This window comes from Urocitellus parryii, chromosome 3 (genome assembly GCF_045843805.1).
Source record: "Urocitellus parryii isolate mUroPar1 chromosome 3, mUroPar1.hap1, whole genome shotgun sequence".
Classification (NCBI taxonomy): domain Eukaryota; kingdom Metazoa; phylum Chordata; class Mammalia; order Rodentia; family Sciuridae; genus Urocitellus; species Urocitellus parryii.
In genome coordinates this window covers 192,603,335-192,629,547 of record NC_135533.1, presented here as the reverse complement: position 1 = coordinate 192,629,547, position 26,213 = coordinate 192,603,335, and positions in this window count along the sequence as shown.

Genomic DNA, 26,213 nt, shown 5'->3' with positions numbered 1-26,213 from the left:
CAATATTAGAAGTTGTTAGGAAGCATTATATGAGGAAAAAAAATCATAAATAAAGGTAAAGAATCAACTTTCATCTCACCACTGTATGGAGCTCTATGTCTCAATAACAAAATAGTTGATGAAGGAAAATTCTTAAGAAGTGATGCAGCTAACACAGGAAGAGAGAATGACAGAATAGATCAACCATGCTTAGCAATCCACAGTGACTGGGGATCCTTGCACTAAGACCCTGAGATTTCCTAAAGAAAACACACCATGACCCATAATTTTTTTTTTTTTTAGAGTCAAGCCCATTTCTGATGAAAATTTTAAATCTAAGGACCAGCTTATAATATGATACTATATAGGTACAATCAGTAACACCCTGACTGGCATGTTCTGCAGGATATTAAGTTAATTTCCTCAATAAATACACTGAAAGAAAAGATACAGAAACAGAGAGCCAGAGAGAGAAAGACAGACAGAAGGGCAAAGGAGAAGAAAATAGGCTGACTATTTTTGGAAACAATTATAATGTACACTGTAATTCAGACAAGTGACTAATTCTAATTAATTAATTAGATAATGATGGGGAGTTGAACACTAACTGGATATTTAATTGTATTGAGAATTTTTTTTTGTAGTAGGAATTAAACTCAGGGTGCTTAACCACTGAGCCGTGTTCCCAGCCCATTTTCATATTTTATTAGAGACAGGGTCTTGCTGAGTTGCTTAGGCCCTTGCTAAATTGCTGAAGCTGGTTTGAACTCATGATCCTCCTGCCTCAGCCTCTTGAGTCTCTGAGATTACAGGCATGCGCCACCATGCCCAGCTTTGTATTGAGAAACTTGTATCATTCTCGTTCTGCTTTGTGAAATGAGAACTGAAAGACAAAACTAATTTGCTGTTATTCATGGTGAAGACAGCTCCCTGAACTGGAGATCAGAAATTTTCTCTGGGTTTCATTGTTACAGTTGTTAGACTCACTCTCTATGCAATCTTAAAATACTGAAATCTCCATTTCTGTCTCTACCTATCTTTTCATACATATCTTTGCCATTAAATTGATTGTGTTATCATGACAGACCTTCGTGAGATAGCATTGTTTCAAATGAATAAAAACATCTTAAGTGCTTTTTTCTTTTTTTTTCCATGACCCTATCTTTTTTTTTCCTTCTATGACTTACTATGTCAATCCAGATCACCAGTTTTCTTAGAGGAGAAATAAAAGGTGAGAAACACTCTCACCTCCAGAAAGAGGCACAATTTTAGCTAAAATAAATATAGTATGCATGATTATAGAATAATATAGAAGCAGTTAAGGGAGAATTTGCCACTAACAAGAACTGAGAATCACAAGGTAGATTTAGCCTAATAATGTTAATGTATTCTTCTTGTCTGCTGAGGTTTCTATAAATAACACACACCAGGCACAAGGCACATCCTTCATGATTAGCTTCTCCCTCTTGACTTACTTCATCAATTGGTGCCATCAGACTCTTTTGAAAGTCATTGCTACTGATTAAGAGAAATAAACTAGCTCCCTCTCATGTGGCTCACCGAGCTGGTAAGAAGGTGGGAGAGACAGACTTTGCTTAGGCTCCTGTCTATAGGAGAAGGAGGCAGATGGGTGCTTATTATCAAGTGAAAGGAGACCCAGAATCCCCAGTGTGCAATGGAGTGACAGCTGCCCTTTGAAACCAGAAATAGAGGCTTCTGGGAAGAAAACTAGCCATCCCAATGCCACTCTCTGGTGTGTGTGTGTGTGTGTGTGTGAGTGTGTGTGTGTGCGCACACACACACACACACACGCTGTTACATACTCTGTATATGAATACATGAGGCTTGTTTATGTGCTAAATCAGATAATAATCGTATACCCCAGATTTCCACTTAGCTTCCTACATTCCCTCTAGGGTACATGATAATGTGCAGCTTGAAGTATCCTGAGCCATGCCAAGAGAAAGTGAGGCTAGCCATGATTAGAAGCTTCTACTCAAAGTAGGGAGATGGAAGGAAATGTTCTGCTATCTGACTTCCAGATTCATTACCCAAAAGATAGGTCAGGAATGCTTCAACTAAATTGGTACTGGTTGTTAAGATGAGCCAAGTACTATTTCTGCTGTCTACTTTGTTCTGAATTCCAGGAAAGTGAACAATTCAAGTTGCACAGGAAATGAAGCATGAGAGAGGATGGCTGAGGGCCTGTTAAAGAAGAGAGTGTCCACCCTCCTTGCTTTGCAATGATTCAGTGGTAAATTTATTTGTGCTTCATTTGGCACATTTGCAAGACTATATTTTTATACTGGAGGGCTTTGAGTATGATTTTCATAATGAAAAATATCTATAATTCATTTCACTACACTTAATATTATTTATAAGATACAAGAAAGACCAGAGAGAATGATGATAAAGAAGAAATTCAGAAGCTATAGCTTTTGGGTTTTATATTTCTTCGGAAAATGAAAAAAAAAAAAAGGTGCTTTCTGGTTTTAGACATTTGCTTTTCTATTATAAAACTTTTTTTGAAAGTAATGATTGGTCTGTGTCCTTCTTACTATTGTTGGCATGATTTCTGCATATGCAATTGAATTATTAATGAAAACTTCACACTTCTAATGAGCACCCGCTGTGTCTTCTTTGGGTCAGTACATTTTTATCATTTTTAAAGAACATTAATCACATATGCCAAATTACTATCTAGTTTGATATATTGCTTTGTAAAAAAACTTATTTTGAGCTAATTTTAGATTTATAGAAAAGTTGTAAGAACAGTACAAGGAGTACTTACCCAGTTTCCTCTAATGTTAACATCATGCATAGCTAGAGTACAATTAGCATAGTCAGGAAATTAATTCTTATACAGTACTATTAACCAAATTGCAGAGTTTATTGAATAAACTGAACTTCTAGAAATAATAAAAATAGAAATCCCTCAAATTTTAAAAATATGCAACTAGAAATAGATGGGTTACGGTGAGTGAGATTTGGTACATTGGAAGTCAGATCCTAAGAAATGATGCGGGTTGCATCATGAAGAAAGCAAAGGTAAAATTATAGATGAGCGGTTGGGATATTATGACAGAATATGATTCTGTGGGTTCATGATCCACAGATTCGGCCTATCAGAATGGACTCAGTTTTTAGGCCTCTTGTGGCTATGCCTATACAAACATGCACGGACAGTTTTTTTCTTTATTATTCCCTAAACAATTCAGTATAACAAATATTTACATAGCATTTACATTGTATCTAGTACCAGAAGTCATCTAGAGATGATTTAAAGCTATAAGAGGATCACATAGGTTATATACATATGCTGTGACCTTTCATATACAGGATTAGAGCATCCTTAAAGTTTGGTATCTGATGAGGTCTCTGGAACCTATCCCTTCACCAAAAATTAAAAGGTAACCATATGATACAATAGCTGTGGTAGCTTACTTTCATATACTAACCATTTTATTGTCTATGTGTATCCTATAACATTGTCTTGTAAACCTTAAACATACACAATGCAATTTATTTTAAAAAGAAGAGATAAGGCCTATAAAAGGCCTAAAAAGATAAGGCCTAGATAAGGCCTATAAAAGGCCTAAAAAGATAAGGCCTATATAAGGCCTAAAAAGACAGAGGTAATTAAAAACAGAAAATAGTAAACATGCACACAAACATAAGATACATACAATAATAATAATAATAATAATGTCTAGTGGGGATCTCAGCTTAAAAATATAATGGGAAAAAAATTGTCAAGGATAAGAAAAAATAACATAGGAGTTGGAGGTGAGTAAATAATGTTTACATTTTAAAACCCTTTGTTTTCTGAAAAGATTGATAAAGGTTTTGATCCTCTTCAGATATTAGACTCCCTACTATGTACATGAAAATAAACTCAAGGCTAATAGAATGCATATATGTCAAAGGAACTTCTAAGATAATACAGAAGCAAGTCTTAGTAACATTAAAGTGTGGTGGGATTTTTAAAACCCAGAGGCCGAAAGCATCAACAGTGAATGAAATTGATAAATTTAACCATATAACTCTTGAGATATATTTTTCCAAAGATAAAGCCACCAAGTGACAGAAGGCACTTGCTACATGTATTATAACATATCCAAAGCATCTAAAGAACTCCTACAGATCAATGAAGAAAAGGTTCCCAACCATATTTGTAGTCAGGAAAATGCAAATTAAAATCATTATGGAATAATACCAAGATACACTTATGAGGGGATCTAAAATTAACAATGACTAAAGATTCCAAGTATTGGTGAGGATGTGGAAAAACATCCTTGTATACAGCAGAAATTCATGCCTGTTCTTTGTATATTTGCTTGGCAGCATTTACATAGACATGCTTAGTTGCCTAACAATTCCACTATCAGATATGCAACAAGCAAAAGCATGTGTCTGTGTTCACCAAGATGCATGTGTAACAATGTTCATAGCAATTGTATAGGAGTAGGCCAAAACTGTAAATAACACAAATTTCCTACAATATTGAAATGAATTATTGCCTTAGGGCACATTTATGAAAGGAAACTCTGTACAACAAGAAAAATAAACAAAACTGCATCTTTATCCACTAAGATGAATGCATCTTTCATTTATAATGTTGGTTCAGAAAGCAAAAAATATGAAAGCATGCAAGCAACACAATTCCATTTAAGCAAAATTCAAATGCAAAACAGAAGTATATTGCATAGAGACACATACATAGCACTAAAATTAATTTTCAAAACAAATAAGCAATTGGTATAAATTCATAATTATGGTTACCTCTGGGGGATGGGTTGTAATTATCAAGTGATAGATTGAGGACATTTAATACCAATAATGTTCTCCTTCTTGACTTGGGTGGTCCTTATGTGAATTTTTAACTTTGCCATCATTAGTTCAGCTTATATTCTCATTTTTCATATATTTTTCTTACATTTTTTTCTTTTAACGTAAAAAGTAGAGATGAAGCAAATTTTAGCAGGGAGTATAGGTTGCTACAAAGCTTTTTCTGATAACACAGATAGAATCATATTGAAATTTCTTTTATCCGTTGTGAATAAATAATTGGGGCATAGAAGTCAAGTGACAGTGGCACACGCCTGTAATCCCAGCAGTTTGGGAGGCTGAGACAGGAGGATCCTGAGTTCAAAGCGAACCTGAGCAATGGTGAGGCACTAAGCAACTCAGTCTCTAAGTTAAATACAAAAAAAGGGCTGGGCACCAAAGGCGGGGGAAGACAAGTGAGTTGTATTTATCTGATGCCACTCACAATTTTTTTTCATTATAAAACTTCACTTGCAAGACAAACTGCTCTGGCTCAGTGCTAAAGAACCCACGGAAACTGATTCTCGGAGCCTGCTCCTATCAGAACACACACCGAGCCCAGAGTGGCCGAATCCAGGATCCCATTTGCCTGCGTCTCACAGACAAACTGCTCTGGCTCAGTGCTAAAGAAACTACGGAAACTGCTTCTCGGTCTGGGTCCTGCCGAAAACTGTGGAGGTAAATACCAACAAAGCCTTCATAGGCAGTGGCAACAGGATTGAGTCGGGGCTTGAGAGGGCCGGTCAGGACCCATCCATTGCTTTGGTCACTTGGCAAAGGGAATGAAATGCTGCCATTCGCATGGGATACCACCATGGCAGAGAACTGACATCATCAGAAAGCGGTGGAGGAGATAACTTCATTGACACCAGCCGCGACAGGTGTGTAATCCCCTAGCCCCCCCCTCCACACCAGGGAAACCTCAAGGGCCCCTCCCAGCTCTCCCGTGAGCGCCATAGTCAGACCGAGGGATTCAGGAGTGGCGTGGGACCCGTGGCGCAGGACCACTGGGCTACCACTCCCAGCAGCACAGACAACTGAGGTCTCTTGCACCAGCTCCTGGGGGCGTGGCTACTGGAGGGCAAGCAAAATACACCAAGGGCTCTCAGCCCCAATCTCCACAACCTTAGTGGCTGAGGGATTGGCAAGCAGGGAGAGTGTGCCCAGTTGTTCAAGAAGATAGGGCTCCTGTGAGCAGTAGACCTGGCGTGTAGCAAGTATTGTGGTGAGCATCACCTGTGAACCGGGCCTGTGGCGAGGTGACTGGACACAAGAAACAGCCAGAGACACTCAGGAGTGGAGACCCGCGCAGTTGGGGAGGAGGAGCTGCTGCACAGTGATTGGTTCCCGCACACTGAGAGGAGAAGCTTGGCCCAGTGGGCACAGCTCCACCTACTGGAAGAAAGTTAATCGAATTGTAAGACTGCATTTTTAAATTTTTTTTTTTATTTTTTAATTTTAATTTTTTTTCTTTTTTAATTTTTTAAATATTTTTGTATTATTTTTTATTTTTTATTATCACTTTTTTATTATTTTTTAAATTTTTTTTCTTTTTTTATTCTCTATTTTTTTTCTTTTGTCTTTTCATTTCTTTTCAATTTCCTTATTCCCCTTTCCTTGAATTCTATCTGTTTACTCTCATTCTCTTTAGTGACTTCTTCCCTTCCCTTTTAATACCTTTCCTCCCAAGCAATACGATGCTGTTTATGTGTAATTTACTAAATAAGTATAGGTCAATGTTCTGGGACGTTATATAGTGCTACCAAGACCTTAACTTCCCCCAAATACTCCAGACCATTCTCCTGTTAATATCCCTCGTCAGTAGAGCAACCTTCCAAGGTTGCCAAGAGATACCAACCTCAATACCATCACATCATTCGACCTAAATATAAGTCCCAAGACCAAACCGCAGACCACTATATGCCATCAGAATCCGTACACAGTTTAGGAAACGAATGAATCTACACAAAAGTGCAACAAAACTCATCATCTCTAGTCATAGTCTCCCATCACAAAAGAGAGACCACAGAGACACACAAAACTAAATAAATTTATAGGAGTAAACAGTAACTTAGCAGTCAAACAGAGCAAGAAGTAACATAAGCAGCATGAAAAAGCAAGGAAGAAAAGGAGTACACACAATGCAGGACAGCCTAAATATACAGGAGGACCTAGAGGCATCAGAAAAATGGCCAAATAAAGAACTCAAGGAATACCTTAGACAGATGGAATGGAATCTTAGAGAGGATATGAGACAGCAAATTCAAACAATGAAAGAACTCATTGAAAATGAAATACACAAGCAAATAAAAGAAAAAAATAAGCATCTTTATCAGGAGATAGAGATTATAAAAAAATCAAATAATAATTTTAGAAATGAAGGAAACTATAACCCAAATTAAAAACTCAAATGAGAGTATAACCAACAGAGTGGAGCAAGTAGAAGCCAGAACGTCAGATAATGAAGACAAAATATATCATCTTGAAAAGAGTCTAGCCAACTCAGTAAGGCTGGTAAAAAATCACGAGAAAAACATCCAAGAGATATGGGATAACATAAAAAAACAAACTTAAGAAACATCGGGATAGAGGAAGGCATAGAGGTTCAAACCAAGGGAATGGACAACCTGTTGAATGAAATAATTATAGAAAACTTTCCAGACATAAAAAAGGAAATGGATGTACAAATTTTAGATGCATACAGGACACCGAGCATACAAAATCACAGTAGACCAATGCCAAGACACATTGTTATGAAGATATCCAATATACAGAACAAAGAGAAAATATTAAAAGCTTCAAGAGAAAGGAGGCAGATTACATTCAGGAGTAAACTAATAAGGTTATCAACAGATTTTTTATAACAGACGCTGAAAGCAAGAAGATCCTGGAACAACATATTTCAAACTCTGAAAGAAAATGGATGCCAACCAAGAATTTTGTACCCAGCAAAATTAAGCTTCAGGTATGACAACGAAATAAAAATCTTTCATGATAAACAAAAGATAAAAGAATTTGCAGCCAGAAAACCAGCATTACAAAGCATCTTGAGCAAAACACTACATGAGGAAGAAATGTAAAACAATAACCAAAACCAACAGTGGGAAGTACTCCAGTAAGCCAGAGAGCAGGGGGAAAGATAATCATGGAGAAACAAAGCAAACTAAAAAAAAAAAAAAGATAAATAATCAAACATGGCTGGAAGTACAAATCATATATCAATAGTAACTCTAAAGGTAAATGGCTTAAATTCACCAATAAAGCGACATAGGCTGGTAAAATGGATTAAAAAAACAAATCCAACAATATGCTGCCTCCAGGAGACACATTTGATTGGAAAAGACATACACAGGCTGAAGGTGAAAGGTTGGGAAAAAACATACCACACCCACGGTCTTCGTAAGCAAGCAGGGGTGGCCATCCTTATATCGAATAAAATCAACTTCAAGATTAAGTTAATCAAAAGGATTAAGGAAGGACATTATATACTGTTAAAAGGAACCATTCACCAACAAGACATAACAATTATCAATATTTATGCACCAAATAATGGTGCTGTGACATTCATAAAACAAACTCTCCTCAAGTTCAAGACTCAAATAGACCACAACACAATAATTATGGGTGACTTCAAAACTCCTCTCTCACCATTGGACAGATCCTCCAAACAAAAGTTGAATAAAGAAACAATAGAACTCAATATCACAATCAATAACCTAGACTTAACTGACATATATAGAATATATCAACCATCATCAAGTGGATATACTTTTTACTCAGTAGCACATGGATCCTTCTCAAAAATAGACCATATATTATGCCATAGGGCAACCCTCAGTAAATATAAAGGGGTGGAGATAATACCATGCATTTTATCTGATCATAATGGAATGAAACTGGAAATCAACGATAAAAGAAGGAAGGAAAAATCATACATCTCATGGAAAATGAACAATATGTTACTAAATGATCAATGGGTTACAGAAGACATAAAGGAGAAAATCGAAAAATTCTTAGAGATAAATGAAAATACAGACACAACATATCGGAATCTATGGGACACAATGAAAGCAGTTTTAAGAGGGAAATTCATTGCCTGGAGGTCATTCCTCAAAAAAAAAGAAAAAACCAACAAATAAATGAGCTCACACTTCATCTCAAAGCCCTAGAAAAGGAAGAACAAAACAACAATTTTGTTAGCAGAAGGCAAGAAATAATTAAAATAGAGCGGAAATCAACGAAATTGAAACAAAAGAAACTATTGAAAAAATTGACAAAACTAAAAGTTGGTTCTTTGAAAAAATAAGTAAGATCGACAGACACTTAGCCATGCTAATGAAGAGAAGAAGAGAGAGAACTCAAATTACTAACATACGAGATGAAAAAGGAAATATCACAACAGATGCTACAGAAATACAGAAGACAATTAGAAATTATTTTGAAACCCTATATTCCAATAAAATAAAAGATAGTGAAGACATCAATAAATTTCTTAAGCCATATAATTTGCCCAGACTGAATCAGGAGGATACACACAATTTGAAAAGACCAATATCAATGGATGAAATAGAAGAAGCAATCAAAGGACTACCAACCAAGAAAAGCCCAGGACTGGATGAGTATACAGTGGAGTTTTACAAAACCTTTAAAGAAGAATTAAAACCAATACATTTTAAGTTATTTCAGGAAATAGAAAAAGAGGGAGCCCTTCCAAATTCATTCTATGAGGCCAACATCACTCTGATTCCGAAACCAGACAAAGACACCTCAAAGAAAGAAAACTACAGACCAATATCTCTAAAGAACCTAGATGCAAAAATCCTCAATAAAATTCAAAAACACCTCAAAAAATTGTGCACCAAAACCCTGGGATGCAAGGATGGTTCAATATACGGAAATCAATAAATGTTATTCACCACATCAATAGACTCAAAGATAAGAACCATATGATCATCTCGGTAGACGAAGAAAAAGCATTCGACAAAGTACAGCATCCCTTTATGTTCAAAACACTAGAAAACCTAGGGATAACAGGAACTTACCTCAACATTGTAAAAGTTGTCTATGCTAAGCCTCAGGCTAGCATCATTCTGAATGGAGAAAAATTGAAGGCATTCCCTCTAAAATCTGGAACAAGACAGGGATGCCCTCTATCACCACTTCTATTCACTATAGTCCTCGAAACACTGGCCAGAGCAATTAGACGAAAGAAATTAAAGGCATAAAAATAGGAAATGAAGAACTTAAATTATCACTATTTGTGGATGATATGATAATATATCTAACTGACCCAAAAGGGTCTACAAAGAAACTACTAGAATTAATAAATGAATTCAGCAAAGTGGCAGGATATAAAATCAACACTCATAAACCAAAGGCATTCCTGTATATCAGCAACAAAACTTCTGAAATGGAAATGAGGAAAAACACCCATTCACAATATCCTCAAAAAAAAAAAAAAACTTGGGAATCAACCTAATAAAAGAGGTGAAAGACTTATACAATGAAAACTACAAAACCCTAAAGAGAGAAATAGAAGAAGGTCTTAGAAGATGGAAAAATATACCCTGTTCATTGATAGGCAGAACTAACATCATCAAAATGGTGATATTACCAAAAGTTCTCTATAGGTTCAATGCAATGTCAATCAAAATCCCAATGACATTTCTTGTAGAAATAGATAAAGCAATCATGAAATTCATAAGGAAAAATAAAAGACCCAGAATAGCAAAAGCAACTCTAAGCAGGAAGTGTGAATCAGGCGGTATAGCGATACCAGATTTCAAACTATACTACAGAGCAATAGTAACAAAAACAGCATGGTACTGGTACCAAAACAGGCGGGTGGACCAATGGTACAGAATAGAGGACACAGAGACTAATCCACAAAGTTACAACTATCTTATATTTGATAAAGGGGCAAAAAGCATGCAATGGAGGAAGGATAGCATCTTCAACAAATGGTGCTGAGAAAACTGGAAATCCATATGAGACAAAATGAAACTGAATCCCTTTCAAATTGGTGCGGCCAATCTGGAAAGCAGTATGGAGATTCCTTGGAAAGCTGGGAATGGAACCACCATTTGACCCAGCTATTCCCCTTCTTGGACTATTCCCTAAAGTCCTAAAAAGAATATGCTATAGGGACACAGCTACAACAATGTTCATAGCAGCACAATTCACAATAGCTAGACTGTGGAACCACCCTAGATGCCCTTCAATAGATGAATGGATAAAAAAAATGTGGCATTTATACACAATGGAGTATTACTCTGCACTAAAAAATGACAAAACATGGATTTTGCAGGGAAATAGATAGCACTAGAGCAGATTATGTTAAGTGAAGCTATCCAATCCCTAAAAAATGAATGCCAAATGTTTTCTTTGATATAAGGAGAGCAACTAAGAACAGAATAGCGAGGAAGAGCATGAGAAGATCACCACTAAACAGGGATGAGAGGGGGGAGGGAAAGAGAGAGAGAAGGGAAATTGTGTAAAGGAAGGCGATCCTCATTGTTATACAAAATTACTTATAAGAGGAAGTGAGGGGAAAGGGAGAAAAAAACAAGAGAGAGAAATGAATTACAGTAGATGGCGTAGGGAGAGAAGATGCGAAGGGAGGGGAGGGGAGGGGAGGAAAGGGGAGGGGAGGGGGGATAATAGAGGTTAGGGAAGGCAGCAGAATACAACATACACTAGTATGGCAGTAGGTAAAAAGTGGATGTGTAACCGATGTGAATCTGCATTATGAATATAGGGTAAAAATGGGAGTTCATAATCCGCTTGAATCAAATGTATGAAATATGATATGTAAAGTACTTTGTAATGTTTTGAACAACTAATAAAAAAAAATAAAACTTCACTTGCCTAGTAGAGGGAGTGCTAGCACTGATTTTGAAACCAGAGAGTGGTTTTGTTTCCCTCTTTGTTTCCATAGTCATATTTGTATGGCTATGAACAAGTTATTTAACCTTTGGGTTAACCCAGTTTCTTCTTTATAAAAAGAAGAATAATATAGGACTGGGATTGTGGCTCAGTGGTAGAGTGCTCGCCTAGCCCAGGCAGGGACCAGGGTTCAATTCTCAGTACCACATAAAAATAAAGGCATTGTGTTAAAAAATTAGCATAATATAATTGATCTAAAAATACGTGTTTTGAGAATAAATAAATTTCACATTTAAAGAGATTGCTCATGGTTGCCATATAATAAATGAAAGCTAAAATAATATTGCTATTTCTGGTTAGTAGCATATCATCCTGCATTGACATAAAGAGCAGTCATTCTTAGAAACACTGTACTCTCTGAAGCAATCCTAACTGGAGTAAGAATAATTGGGTAATGGTGCCTTTATTGCTGCATTGCAGGAACAGTTAAATTAGGTAGTAGGAGCAGATTCTGGATAATAGATGACCCTTTAGATTAGGTAATTTAAGAAGAATATAATAAAGAAAGTATTTTTCAAAAATAGAAATAGGGTGCAGGGAAATCAGGAGGGCAATTTCAGAATCTTTGAGCTAGAAAATGCTGGGTACTGAGGGAGGGTGGCTGAAAGTGTACTGAGGGCTTTGTGGAGAGGACTGGCTTTGATAAGGCTGTGTCCTGTGAGTGTGAGACCCAGGCGTCCTGCAGGGATGTAGAAGAGTTAGCCTGGCCTTATTCTTCTCTTTCCCTTGAATATCTTACCTGTTCTCTTCATTGGGAATATTCAGATTGAAGGGCAAAAACAAAGGAATCTCCAGGGACAGAAAGTAGGGTTAAAATGAAGAACAGAGAGTAGATGGAAAAGAGATCCTAAAATGACCAATACAATAAAGTTCTGAGCACAGTACAGTACTTTCTGTACAATTAATTTTCATATTATTGCATGGTGATGTTTGCTATTTCCACTGTTATTTTTTGTCATTGTATAGATGGGGAAAATAACAAATTATGATATTATGCTGCTCTTTTGTTCTATTGGTGTGTCTGGAAAATTCTCAAAATGTATCGATTACTATGCTGAAGTGCTAATGTCTCTGTAAACTCTTTTGTTACCTTCAAGGTCGGAGTGAAGGGCCTCCACCATTGTTCTATAGAGTCTCTCAAATGAAACCCTGAGCACACTGCACCACAATTGCATCTTCAGATTATCTGTCCCCTGTGTGATCTGTGACTTCTTCAAGGTCAACTGAGTCGTTATCACTTCTTAGCCCAGAGAAAATCTCCTTATCTGTCCAAGTGTCTGTAAACCTTTCTGTCACTAGCAGGGATCCAACAAAGATAGCTATGTCAGGAGTGGGTGAGGCCAGGAAGAGAGTCTTAGGTGAGGTAGTAAAGGGTCACCATCAGCCCCCCCCAAAGTGGTATACATCAGAATTTTGTGTATATGGGTTGGGATTGAGTGAAGGTGACAAATGTAAGCATGCTTTGGGAAATGCTTCCTGGGTGATGGAGACCTGCATCTCTAAGGTATATTACCCATTTATTGCATAGTGCATAATATCCTACCATTGTTCTTTGCTGAATTGATTCCCCAGAATGTACAAATTTTGGGTATATCATTTTCATTATTTTTGAAATATACATAGAGATTTTAGAAGTTTTAAGTCTTTGGTACACCTCTGCTTCTTTTTCTTTTTTGGTAACATATAATATATTTAATGCTTTAATTTAAATTTGCATCATGCAATTGACACTAATTTTTCCTTTACTATCCAGCTCAGAATGAGAGTAATTCAATAATGGCCCTTTTACCAAAGTTTGACTACTTCTATACAGTTTGATTTTAAAGCAACCATATGAGGAAACACATAGAAAAGGAAGCTGGCCGTTGAAAGATAAACTTTAGAGGAAAAAAAAAAAGAATAATGCATCTTACCATTTTTACAAATATTTATTACATATCTACATATTTGTTTTCATTTCATAGATCTTTAGTCATTGTAAATATACTCATATATCAATGTACAAATCATAATTTTTTGTTAACTATCAAGTACATTTTCTTTTAATTTTATTTTGAAAATCTATGTTTTGTAAATAGAAAAAAAAACTGTATTTTACCTGTTGGTTTATAATTTCTGCTGTAGTGTTTCTGAAAGTCTAAAGCCACAGAACTGATAAAAAAATACAGCAAAAAGACAGACCAATTGTCAATGTATGTCTAGAATGTTGAAGAAAAATATTGTTTGGTATTAAATTATCTTCCCAAGAAAATATAATAAACTCCCTTTAGGACTTCTCTTTGTTTAGGGTTTAGGTTGTATTAAAAATTATTTGTGACACTTATTGCAGATGGTAAAGCAGACTTTACTCAAGAGGGTCACGGTGATAGGACAAGTGGGAATTTAGAGCCAAAAGGCAGGTTGGGTTTCCATGGATGCAAAATTAATAAAAGGAAATGTTGAGAATAAGGGTATTTCTGAAATTGTTCAATATCATTAGCAATTAGGGAAATGCAAATCAAAACCACTGAGATTCCATCTCATTCCAGTCAGAATGGCAGCTTTCAAGAATATAAACAATAGTAAATTCTGGAGAGGATGTGGAGAAAAAGGAGTCCTTTCACACTGTTGGTGGTCTGTAAATTAGTACAACCACTATGGAAATCAGTGTGGAGGTTCCTAAAAAGAACAGAAATGAAACCTCCATATGTCCTAGCTATTCCACTTCTCAGTATTTATCCTGAAGAATTAAAGGCACCTTACTCTAGTGATACCTACATACCCAGGTTTATAGCAGCACAATTCACAAAGCCCAACTATGGAACCAGACTATGTGTCCATCAATGGATAAATGAATAAAGAAAATGTGGCATGTGTATACAATGGAGTTTTATTCAGCCATAAAGAAAAATTAAATCATGTCATGCACAGAAAAAATGAATAGAACTTGAAAATGCCATGTTAATTGAAATAAGCCATACTCAGAAAGTCAAAGGTCTTTAAGGTTCTCTCCTTGATGGAAGCTAGAGAGGAAAAAAGAAAAGAGAAGTCTGTGGGGGACCTCAAGAAAATCAAGGGGAGATCAGTGGAGCAGAGGAAAAGGACTGGGGTGGGGGAGGAGGAGTGAAGGGAAAGGGGAAATAGTGGGGAATGATACTGATCAAATTATATTGTTATAACATGTGTTATGTACAAATATGTAACAATGGACTCCATCATAACATGTTATTATAATGCACAAATAAAAATATGGAAAAAAAGAATAAGAAGGCTTCTGGCTAAACTGATTTGATAGGATGACTGCTGAAGGCATGTCAGGGTGAAAAGATCTTGAGGTTGGTCAGATACCAAGGGTGGGTGTAAAATGACTTAGCAAGGTTCTTTTCCATATTCTAGAAGGAAAGAGAAAGAAGACAACATCAGGCCTAGTGAGAAAGGACTTTAAGGACTAGTCCTAAGGTTATCAATTAGGTTTGTAGATATAAAGTCTTCAACATACAGTTAGCTAAAACTGACTTGAGTTTGGTTAAAGAAAGAGTCTTTGTCAGTTGCTATGAATGCGAAAACGGAATCCCTAAATTTACTCATAGGAAATAATAGATGTTTAATTAGTGACAACATTGCTCCTTCTTTCCCTTCCCCTACCCATGCCTTCCTTCCCTTTTCTATATTATGCAACAGTCAATCTTAACAAACAAGATATAGAGTAGGGGGATTTGGGCATTTCTCCTGAGACGTGGAGCTCCTCTAAGGCCAGTACTGTATGTGGGGAGGACAGGGGAGAGAAGCACTCTGGGAGCAGTGTTCACAGAAAGTCACAGCTTTTCTTACATTTTTCATTGGATCAGAAAGTCAGAGAAGCAAACAGGAGGGTCAAAGAAAGTTCCTCAGTTCAAGCAAAACAGTTGCATGTGAGATGCTCTGTGCATCCATTTATTGTCCAGTTCTAGATCATCTACACAGTCTGACACAATAGAGAATCAAGCCAGTGGTAGAGTATAGCTGCTCTATATTATAATATTACTAACCAAACTCTAGATAGGGCAAAGAGGAAAAGGGAAGAGAAGGGGCACAAGGATAGGAAAGTTGGTGGAATGCGATGATCATCATGACCCTAAGTACAAGAAGGATGTGACTCTACTTTGTGTGCAACCAGAGATATGAAAATTTGTGCTCTCTATGTGTATTATGAATTGTAATGCATTCTGTTGTCATATATAACAAATCAAAAATTTTTCAAAAAGCTGTCAGTTAGGTTCTAATTTTAAAAACATTCCACATATATAAGAAAGGTACTGCAGAACAATGGATATGACTCATGGTTCTGAAGACAAACTTTTTAGTTAAAAACGTTAATATGATATCTAGGAAAAAGTTTTAGGCTTGGAAAATTTAGTATCCTTGTGCTGAAATCAGTGTATAATGTTGTATAAGATCAAGAACTATCTTGATTTTCCCACTCCCAGCTGTGTTGCTTTGAACAAGTTACTTATACAATATGTCTCAGATTCATAAGGGTAAATGTAGATAATTATCATACTTAGATTTTATACTTGTAGCATCAATTAGGTTCATGGATATAAAGTCTTCAACATAGTTAGCTAAAAGTAAGCTTATTATTTTTCCTCTCAACAGATGGCAAATAGACAACCTTTGCAAGGGAATTTTAGTCTGAGATACTAATGGAGCTAAGTAATATAAAGTAAAATATCTAAAACCAAAAATACAAGCACTTTCTTCTAAACCTGATATTGATTTAACAGAGCATAAAATTGATGTTGATTAAAAGTGAGTAAATGGCATTCAGATTGGAACTGAGAGACTCTTGCAGAATATAGAAGAAAACAAACAAGGTGACTTGTTGACAGAAAGTAGCATCTATTATGGAGAACAGAAATCTAACCCATAGAAAGCTGGATTTCCTGAATCAGAGACTTGAAGGATTCAAACACAGAACTTGACAAGTTTCTCAATGAAGAAAGATGTATAAGTAGGGAAGGATCCACCAAGCACTCTCAGAATAATGAAAAGAAAACTCACTACTAGAATTAATGTTTGGATTAAAAGTTAAGAGGAAATTGCTCCACATTTGATGTTGAACAAAGATTATCAATCGTTTGAAATTTCTTCTGCAGTGCTAATTTTGAAGACTATGGAAACAACACAATTAGGTCCTGATGATCTTAAACTTAGTCACATTATCTTTCAGATGCTAAAGCAATAGAAAACATTTACAAATACGTAATGTTGCCTGAAATATTCTATTTATTCAATATATTTAAAAAATCTTAACATCAATGTGCTGAGAGATTTTTTAAAAAATCCAAAATTAAGAAACCAGTGACAAAAAAGGATTAGTGGGTATCAAAATTAACTTTGAAAGATTCAGGTCCATATAATTAATGAAAATCTAATAATCAAAATTAATAATTAATTATTGAGAACTTTCTGATTTACAATTACTATGCTTAAAAATTAACATGCAACAGGGAACAAAACTGAAAACAAAGAAAATATGAAACAAATTATATGTCATAAAATAAATGAATAAAATACTTTTACTAGAAACCCCAGGTGACACTCATAAAGACTTGGAGCAGAAAGGAGAAATATCTTAATCTATAGATGAATACTCAGAAAAGTTTCTATGTGATATTGCTAATTATGGAAAGTGTATATGTGATATTCTAATTATTAATGAGGAAGATAAATAATTTTAACAAGTTTAACCATTAAGAGAATTATAAATAGGACCATTTTCTTTCAAATCTTTAAATAGAATAAAGGACAGTCATAGGTAACAGAAAATAATAAACAATGCAGAAATGTAAAAATGCAAGAATCAAACACTAGGGTAATAGGAGATAAAATGGTGAATTATAAAAATAAATGTAAATGGCTTAAAAACAATGAAAATTCCTTTCATATTAATTTTTTTTTAAAATTGAAGGAAACTAAAAAAATCAACAAAATGTGGAACCTAAATAGGACTTGTGAATAGACATTAGTGGAAAAACTGGTGAAATTCAGAAAGTACAGAAATTTTATTATCATAATTGCACCAATTATATAGTTTGGGTTTTGATATCTATACTTTGGTTATAAGAGATAGTAACATTAGAGATGCTGGGCATAGAGTATACAGGAATTTTGTACTGTTTTTGCACTCTTTCTTCATGTCAACAGTTATTTAAAAATGACAAAGTTACATGGCATATGAAAAAAAAATATATGAATACATAGAAACAATGGAACAGAGAATAACAGAGGCCAGAGAGCAGGAGAATGGGAAAAGATAGGTCTGAACAGAGATGTAGGCTTAAAACCGAAGCTCTAGTTAAATAGGATGAAAAAATATGGATATAAAATGCACAACATGAGGGCTATACTTCCTCGTATTGTACTGTGTACTGGAACTTTGCTAAGGGAGGTAATTTTAGATACTCTCACAACACAAAAATAAATAAGAAGAAAGATAAACATGTAAAATGATAGCTATGTTAATTTGCTTGACTGCACTAACCATTCATCTACATATTCATGTGCCAAAACTTCTCATACACCTTAAAATATACAATTTAAAGAATCAAAAAAAACCCACAAAGCAAAATAAATAAAATAAAATTTCATTGCTGAAAAATAAAAGGAAGTGGGAACTGAAAAGCAGTTCAAAGATTTATAAATCAAAGACAGCTAAAGTGAAAAAAAGGTCTTTCAGGTAGAAAGAATTTTTATAGATACAAGAGGGGCATTATGTATCCACAAAAGGAATAAGCCACCAGAAATACTTGCTAATTTTGAATCCAGATGTACCTATTGTTGTAATGCAAAAGTTAAAGAATCATAAAACATTTAAGAAACTGATAGAAATATTTAAGTGATTTTCAGTAAAATTAAAAATAGAAAGTATACCTTTTGAAATAGGTATAGTAAGACCAGAGTAAATAAGCTCCCACTAAAATATTAAGAATTAGAAGAGCCAAGAAAGGAACAAGATGGCAAATATAAGGCAAAATATATCTGTTTTAACACAAGAAAGTTCATCTGCCATTAAATGGCAGACTCTTGTGATGGGTAAAAAAATAAAATCCAGTTATATTCTGAAAATTGTAAGTAGATAAAATGAAGTGGGGTTGTAAGGTAAAAATACCAAAGGTATAAGCAGAGGTATGTCAGTAACGTGCAAACATAATATCATGTTGTAATATTTCCATTAGCTTTGGAAGAATCTGAGAAAAAACATTGTAGCTTTCTGAATTACTGATGTGTAAAATAGCTTTGCACAAAATTATTTTCAGAAATATAATTGCAGTAGAAAATTTTAGAAGATCATTATGCTATTGACAGATGACATAGTAAAAGCTCAACAATACAGAGCTCAAGACACTTGTACTTTAATTCATGAAAAACACACCCACTCCTACAATATGCACAAAGAGTCTATACAAAAGTCAATAGAATTTGCAACCAGAGAAGTGAGTTTTTGTTAATGATTCATACCTTGGTGTGATAACTTAGGAGAAGAGTGCAGACTTGCTGGTTTAGACTGGGGGATTCACTGATCCAACAGAGAAGCTGACTTTCACAACTGTATGGATGGATGGTAGAGTAGATTCCAGAGACAATGTTGCATCTTTCATTTCCCAATGACTTTGAAGAAAGCTTGTATCACATTATGGCAAGAATCATGCTAAACAAATACCTATCCAGGGAATATTTAGCAATGTGTGGACATTTTTGCTATCATAACAGGGTGAGTGAGTGGGGTTGCTTCTGGCATTGGGTGAATGGGGTTCAGGGACAATGCTAACCATCCTGCTCTGCACAGAATAAGGCCTGCAACAAAAAAATAATATTGGCTCCAAATATTAATAGTGCCAAGGTGAAGAAACGGATTTTAAACCAAGGTACTTTTAAAGTCCTAGCACAAACTGCGTATAAATCAAATAGAGAGAATTTTGTACAAGGTTGCGGCTGAGAGAGAGAAGAAGAGGGAGGCTCACTATGAATTCTCCACTAGCTCAGGCACTTTTGAGAGCAGATATCAAGCAACCTGTTCATGAAAAATGAATTTCCTCTTTGAAAACTCTTCAATATATTCTATTCGCGTGTGAAAGAACTTAAGAGAGTTTTGATCAAAGTGTACAAACCTTCAAAATTGAATTTCAGTCAGGTGGAGAGGAAAGGCTTAATGAAGCTACTAGCAGATCCCACTTACAGATACACTTTTAGAAACTATTTGTTCATTCATTTATTCGGTATTTATGTTTCAAATTTCTACTGTGTGCACAGCCAAATCTTTTGATGATAGACATGATCTAGTCTAAATTGGGGGAAATCGGGACACAGATGTTGGTTAGGTTACTAAACTAATCCCCAGACCTCTTTAAACTCAAGACCAACCTAAAGTAAAAGGCTGAACTGAGCACATTTAGTAAGAATTGATCTAGGTTTTGAAGCTAAATAGAGAATTCAGACATGGGAAAAGGAAATCATTCATATTAAGCATTTTTCAAATATGTCTTATTGTATAAAGGCTCTAACTCTAGCCTTACAACAACCCAGTGATATGGCTATTATTAATCCATTTTACAAAAGAGGAACTTGAGGCTCAATGGCATGAAGTCCCCTGCCTTTGCTCACAGAATTTGGGTGGTGGTGTTAGAATTTAAGCCCAGGGCTGGGATTGTGGTTCAGCGGTAGAGCAATTGCCTAGCACGGGTGGTACCCAGGTTCAATCCTCAGCACCACATAAAAAAATAAAAGCATTGTGTAGTGACTATCTATACCTAAAAAATAAATATTAAAAAAAAAAGAATTTAAGCCCAGGCATAGGAATTTGAAATCTAGGGTCAGGGATTTTCTCACGAAAGGAATGCTTCTTTTCACACTTGTACACTTGATTTAAGTATAAATGAGGACTTGGCAGGACTATGGTCTGGGCCTACAGAGTGGAAGCAGAAGAGAGGAGTTCTTAATTATCTCAGGGTTGAGGACCACCTGTCTGTTCACTGATGATAGACTTTCTCATCCTCCTCATGTCTTAATATTGCCTGTATAGTTTCTTCTTTGGCCCCTAAGATACTTAGAACTGTTTAAATATTTAATTTCCAAATACTTGTGATTTTTATATTTTATTCTTGATTTTCAACTTAATTGCATAGCTGCCAGGGAACACGATCTCTATAAGTATTAGTTACACTTTATTGTATATTGATTTTCAACTACTATATGATGAACCCATTTTTATGACAAATGTGACTTAGAATAATCTATGTATATACACACGAGTTTTTAAGTGTGTTACGCAAAGAAATGTTGTCTTTGTAAAATTTCATTCCTCCGTCATTTTGTTCCTTATTTCAGCTGTAATCCACTACTGATCACTGTTGATGTGTTGATAATGTGTGTAGAGGGGAAACACCTAATAATCTCATGACTACATCTCAGAGTGTTGAGTCTGTATCTCTAGATTGTGACCTTCACAAGGGTGTCTCAGCATTTTTTTCCCCCAGTAATTTGAATTTGGATAATGGTCTTACCCTCAGGTCGGAAAAAGGTAGGGTGAAGTCTTTTGCCTCATACAGTAAGCCTGTCTTTGTAATGCAGAATGCTCTGGACATATTTCAAAATGGTAACCTTCTCTGCTCTCTGCCAGAAACATTAGGGAAGTTTTTTTTTTCTCTTTTGATAATTTGGTAATACTCCTGGAAGCAAACTGTGAGAATGTGGTATCCCCTGAGAGTTTGTAGTCTTAAACTCGTCTATGTTGAGCCTCTAATGATTTGTTAAGATGACCCTTTAAACATTCCTACCCACTTATGAATCCCGAGGATTGTGTTTCATGTAGCTGAAATCTGGCTGAGATGGCAACATGCTGAATATGTCACTGTTTTTGTATAATTTTTCTGCTTTCTATTTTAGTGTATATCAAATTATATATCATAAATTTTTAGAATTAGAAAGAACCTTGCAGCTTAATTTCTGAACCTAATCATCTTATAGAAGAGAAAAACCGGAACCCATGTATGCCATCTTACTAAACTCCCGCTCCAGATTGAATGGCGGCACCCAGGTTCGCTCTCTCCCAACTTAGTAGATTTGCTGTTCCATATAAAAAGCTTTTGGGAGCTCACAGAGTTAAGAATCTTCTTTCCATCACAAGTCAATAACAAATTTGCCCGTGAAACTGGCAAAAACAAACAGGTGTGGTGTTATATCTCCATTTTTTTTTAATTTCATGAAAGATATCATGATCAAAAACAATACTATTGAACAGGATTTTACCAGATGAAATAGTCAAGAACACTCCCTAACTATAAGAATAAAACCTCTTTAAGCAAATATTTACAAAGGACAAATATTTTATTTGGTATTTATACAGTTTGATATTATCCTTAAAATTAAAAATACTAATTACTAATTCATCTGTGGGATATTTTTAATTCAACAAAAAGAAAAAAAATCAAATAGATTAAGTAAAATCCAACTTTAATCATTCCATTGGTGGTTAAATGGTCACAATGACTTTAACGGCATGTATATTGCCTCACAGCTGAGTGTAAGTGTTTGGCAGCTAGTTGCCTCAAATTTCATAAAGCTTAAAATTAGAGAATTAATTTACAATAGACTAATATTGCTTATCATTATAGTGATAGATTTTCCTTTCAATCCTGGCAGGTAGCTCAAGATACTACTTTTGAGTTCCTGAGTTTCCAGATTATTTGGAATTAGGAGAAAGGCTATGGACAAGGGTATCCAGGCTCAATCCCCATTATTAAAAAATGACTCGATTTCTAAAACTGAAGGACATAATGAGGAAGGAAGCAGGAGCAGTCAAATGCAGTTCCTTTAAGATCCCGGTAGACCTATGTTTTTTATTGTCTTGGCAACCTGGTTGTTTAAAGAAGGGAATTCACCATGAATCAGGATAAGGAAAGATAACGTAGGGTTGTCAACAGAGAAGGTGCCTGGGTCACTGAATAGATATGTCTCACATTATTGTGCATCTGCCTTCACTTTCACCAGATTTATAATTATTTCCTTGGTACAGAGCCATTCGACTGACCACAGAATTTTACACATTATTCATCCATCCATGAATTAACTTGCTGATTTCTGAAATTCTCACTTTTAAAAGATTGATTTGTTTTGGTGTTATGCAAATTCCATTACCAGTCATTCGTATGTTAGCATGAATAATTATAGCATCTTCATCAAGATTGATTAACCTTTCCACTTACCAGGGAGAAATGCAGATACTCTGGATATATAACTTTTATTTTACTTTAGCTTCTAAAGCTGTATAAACTGACTACAACACAAGTGGCCTTAAAGCTGAATTGATAGGAAGGTGAAAATAAAGAATAAACAAAGTTGAGGCTCCACTGTCTATGAAGGTCTATTGATTTGTTGGAAAGATGATTGAGGGAATCATAAGTATTATTTTAATTTTATTCTTAAAAATTTTGTACTATATAATCACCCATTAACATATTCCATAATTTGGTTTTAGACATCTTTAAATTCTACAATATAAAGAACAGCCCAAGGATAGGGTTCAATTTGCAAATACCTGTATCTTTTTAGTATTTATTAACTGTTATATACACTTCACCTTAGAGATCTTTTTAGATTATAAATAGATATCATTATAAATTTATTAAAAGTTGTGGGTTTAATCATTTTGATATTACCAAGAGAGTAAGATGATAGAAAAGGAAATTTAGGAACCTTAAGGTGTAAAATATAAGATATATATATATATATATATATATATATATATATATATATCAGATTCAACCAGAGAAATAAGAATAATATGATGTACATGACCATATGCCCATATGTATGACATGGTACATATGCTACACACACACACACACACACACACACATACATACATAGGCAGTTTCTGACCCATCATTATGATTTGACATATGATTTTTGCAATATGCATTTAAGAGAAGCCATAACTCAAATTTTGAATTTTGATCTTTGGGGGGGCGGCTAGTGATAATGCATTATGATGTTTTCTTGCAATGCTAGGTAGCACAAGTGAACTGAGGTTCCCCATCAGCCACGAAATCATAAGAAAAAATGATACTCCACAAATACTGTGTTGTTAAGCTAGCCAAGCTTACATATTTTGTTAGGCATATTAAATGAATTTTCAATTTACAATATTTTCAACTTATAGTGGGCTTACTGAGAAGTAAGTCTAAGTCAAGGAGCATCTGCCTGCCTGTTTGTGTGTGTGTATGTGTGCAGGTGTAAATAATATATAATCATATTCAATCATACATATATATATATATACATATGTATATGTATATGTACACACACATTATTTCTGTGTGTGCTTTATTATATGTGTGTATGTATTTGCTTATTTATATATTTACACCAGAGATTGGTTTGTGTGATTATAGGTCTGGCTAAACAAGTCCAAAATTCACAGGGCTGGTAGTCTGTAAGGCAATGTCACACAAACAGTCTGGAACCTGAGGTCAAAAGCTGCAGCTGTTTTGTTCACAGCAGGTCAAGAAATTATTTTAAACAGATATTGTTGTTTGTCTTCATAATAGCTGCCATTCTGACTGGAGTGAGATGATATCTCAGAGTAGTTCTGATTTGCATTTCTCTAATTGCTAGAGATGATGAACATTTTTTCATATATTTGTTGATTGATTGTATATCTTCTTCTGAGAAGTGTCTGTTCAGGTCCTTGGCCCATTTGTTGATTGGGTTATTTGTTTTTTTGGTGCTTAGCTTTGAGTTCTTTATATACCCTAGAGATTAGTGCTCTACCTGATGTGTGAGGGGTAAAAATTTGCTCCCAGGATGTAGGCTCTCTGTTCACCTCACAGATTGTTTCTTTTGCTGAGAAGAAACTTTTTAGTTTGATTCCATCTCATTTATTGATTCTTGGTTTTAATTCTTGTGCTATAGGAGTCTTATTAAGGAAGTTGGGCCTAAGCCCACATGATGAAGATTAGGGACTACTTTTTCTTCTATTAGACGAAGAGTCTCTGGTTTAATTTCTTGGTCCACTTTGAGTTGTGTTTTGTGCACAGTGAGAGATAGGGGTTTAATTTCATTTTTTTGCAGATGGATTTCCAGCTTTCCGAGTACCATTTGTTGAAGATACTATCTTTTCTCCAATGCATGTTTTTGGCATCAGATTGATGGGCATGATCTGATGCTGTGGTTCACAGCTGGAATATTTTCTATATCTTGGAGAAGACTCAGTCAGGATTTTAAGATCTTCTACCAGATTCAGGCAGGCTCACCCATATTATACCTTACTTACAGTAAATTGATTTGGGACTTTAATTATATCTGTAAAATTTCTGTACAGCAACACCTAGGTTATTGTTTAATTGAACAACTAGGGACTGTGGCCAAACTAAACTGGCATGTCACAGAAGAAGTCAGCATAGTGTAAAAGTGTGGGAGACCATAATGACAATCATAGGTCTTTGTAACCACTAGGGACATGAAGATTCTTTCCCATATGTACAACTCACCCTCTTTGCTGGGCTTTTAACATTTCATTATTATCAAACCCATTAATAAGAGTAAACATCCCACTTGCTTCGAAGTAACCTCCTATTACTTACATTCTAGTTTCCCCCCATTATTTCACATATCAGCTTCTTCATTAAGTTGCCCACCTGATCAATCGCCATGTGAACCTGGGCAGTCTCTGAAACACCACAGGCAAAACTTTTTCAAGACATAACTGATCATCAACTCTTGTCACAGAAAACACACAGACTCTCTTTGCTAACTCGATAATGTGGGAGTCATCATAAAACTTTCTTCCATTCCAAACCCCTCTCCACACTTTAATCACTCACCAAATGGTCTTGAATCTACTTATGCCTTTCTTTTATTTTTTTTTCTAGTTTTACCCATCACTAAATTGTGCTGTGGAGAAAAGAGAAAAAAAAATCAAGATTCACAACAAGCCTCACAACAACTCATACATTATAAGGAGAACAAAAGACAGATGCATGATTCAAAAAGTACAATAATGGAATATATTTGTTAGAACAAAGGAATAAACTAGGTGCTGAAATAGAATGGCTACATAAACATTGTGATACACAGGAAAGAAAGGCATATAAAAACATATGCATACCTTATCTTGCACATCAGTCTGTAATGCTTGTTTTCTGTTAGCATTATTTGAAATTATTAAATAAAAGCACTTCCAATGCATTGCATTCTTTATGTGAACTCTGAAAATAAGCTTTCTCACAACGGCAGCCCATTATTGATTAAGGCGAAACTATCCTAGGTAAACATGAATCAAAACCTTGAGATAAGAAATTTACCCATCTCTAATAATTATCATTGAGGAGTTTTTATGTGAATACTTATTTAGTTTCACTTTCTAACACAATTTTTGTTAATGACATTCTACTAGTTATATTAAAACCTTAGTGAGTAGACAAACTAGAGGAAGGATTCTTTAA